This window comes from Staurois parvus, unplaced genomic scaffold, assembly GCF_062004578.1.
Source record: "Staurois parvus isolate SC_StPar_1 unplaced genomic scaffold, SC_StPar_1.0 ptg000154l, whole genome shotgun sequence".
Taxonomy (NCBI): domain Eukaryota; kingdom Metazoa; phylum Chordata; class Amphibia; order Anura; family Ranidae; genus Staurois; species Staurois parvus.
In genome coordinates this window covers 20,895,603-20,897,714 of record NW_028317950.1, presented here as the reverse complement: position 1 = coordinate 20,897,714, position 2,112 = coordinate 20,895,603, and the positions used below count along the sequence as shown (strand labels likewise).

Sequence of the window (2,112 nt, the reverse complement as noted above, 5' to 3'; positions counted from 1 at the left end):
GAATGGTCACAGCTAATCACATGCACATGTCATGTGATTAGCTGTGACCAAATTACAGCTAAGCACAAAAAAAAAAAAAAAAAAAGCTGAATGAATCGATTTCATTCAGGTAAATGCTTGCTTATAGCAAACTAATTCTTTGCTATAAGCAAATTGTGTAAAAAAAAAAAAAAAATACAGATCACTTCCCCAAAGTAGTACAATGTTACTATGGTAACATTGTACTACTTTGGTCATAGTAAAATATGAAAAACAAATCTTAAAAAAAAATTAAAAAAATGTAATAAAAAATTAAATATAATAAAAAAAATTAAAAAAAAAATTTTTTTTTTTTTTCATACAGTCACCAGTCAGTGTCCCTGTTCACCGCCATGCCAGTTATATGATGACGCTGTACTGCACTGGTGACAGTATGTAAAAAAAAAATAGTGAAAATAATTTTTTTAATTTTTTCATTTTCCGAAAAATTATGACAAAAAAATACAACTTCAAAAAACTCGCCATTCCTCTTATGAAGTACGTTGGACTGTCTACTCTGCAAAAAGGGGTCATTTGGGGATATCTGTACTATTCTGACATTCTTGGACCTCAAGAAATTAGATTGGCTGTCAGTACTTCAGGATTGATCAATATTCAGATCTATACCATAGTTTGTGAACTCTATAACTTTCCTACAAACTAAAAAATACATCCTAATTTGGGTTATTTTCACCAAAGACATGTAGTAGAATACACCTCGGCCTAAATTTATGAAGAACAATTATTTATTTGTAAACTTTTATAACAGAAACAAAGAAAAATGTTTTTTTTCAAAATTTTTGGTCTTTTTTTGTTAATTTAGCAAAAAATAAAAACCCCAGCGGTGATTAAATACCACCAAAAGAAAGCTCTAATTGTGTGAAGAAAATGATAAAATTTTAGTTTTGGTACAATGTTGTATGACCGCGCAATTGTCATTCACGGGCCATGGCGGGGATTAATGAGGGTGGGGGAGAGGAGAGTAGTCTGAATTGGGTTCTGTAGCACCCCCCACAAGCCGTGGCAGAGTGTAATGAGGAAGGGGAGAGTAGTCTGAATTGGGTCATGTGGCGCCCACACGGGCCATGGCGGGGATTAATGAGGGAGGGGGAGGGGAGAGTAGTCTGAATTGGGTTCTGTAGCACCCCCCACAAGCCGTGGCGGAGTATAATGAGGGAGGGGAGAGTAGTCTGAATTGGGTCATGTGGCACCCACACAAGCCGTGGCGGAGTGTAATGAGGGTGGGGCAGGGGAGGGTAGTCTGAATTGGGTCGTGTGGCGCACCCACAAGCCGTGGCAGAGTGTAATAAAGGTGGGGTTGGGGATAGTCTGAATCGGGTCGTGTGGTGCCCCCACGCAAAAAAATTCTGGTGAGGGAAGGAGAGAGCAGTCTGAATTGGGTTCTGCAGCACCCACACAAGCCACTCTCATCTCACACATTAGACTTGCTCTGCCAGCCATGAGTCTCCTATTCCCAACGTTCAACATGACGACATCTGCTGGGTGGGGTCAGAACCGAGGGGGGGCCCCATGAACTGGGATCCGCACACCTTGATTCCCCAAGCACTAACCCAGCTTCGCTTGCGGTGTCATGTGCTGGATGCAACCTGGAATGTTTGGAGACTCACTCACCCATGAGGGGTTGGGTGACGCCCTGGGAGGGCAGTGACTGGCTTGCTCAAGTCTAGGACCTATTCCCAAGGTGTGGCATTGATGCAGCTCCCAAGCAGGAGTGACATATACGGCACCTCAGTAGTGAGCTTCCTTCACCTTATTGCTATAGTCTACCTTGGTCTTTATAAACTGCTCCAGGATCTGTGAGGGTCAGGTCACGGAGAGCCCGTCCATCTCAATCCCTTTATTCCTAGACGTGTCTGCTCTGATATATGTGTAGATGTATACCTACACCGAATACCGTACTCATACATTACACACAGCCCTCAGCCCTCATCCCTGGATCGCACACCGACATACCCACAATCCTTTGCGACAGTTATGCAAATGAGGGGCGGGGACTTTGCCACCGACCACTCAGGAAAAAGGGGTGTGGCTACAGCAAATGGGGGCGTGGCTGCAGCAAATGGGGGTGGGGCT

The 2,112-nt window shown here is 43.3% G+C and overlaps 1 pseudogene; it reads right to left on the bottom strand.

Moving 5' to 3' along the window:
• Positions 1-1,393: 1,393 nt before the first annotated feature.
• Positions 1,394-1,789, bottom strand: LOC149463621 (Nuclear RNase P; annotated as a pseudogene).
• Positions 1,790-2,112: the final 323 nt, after the last annotated feature.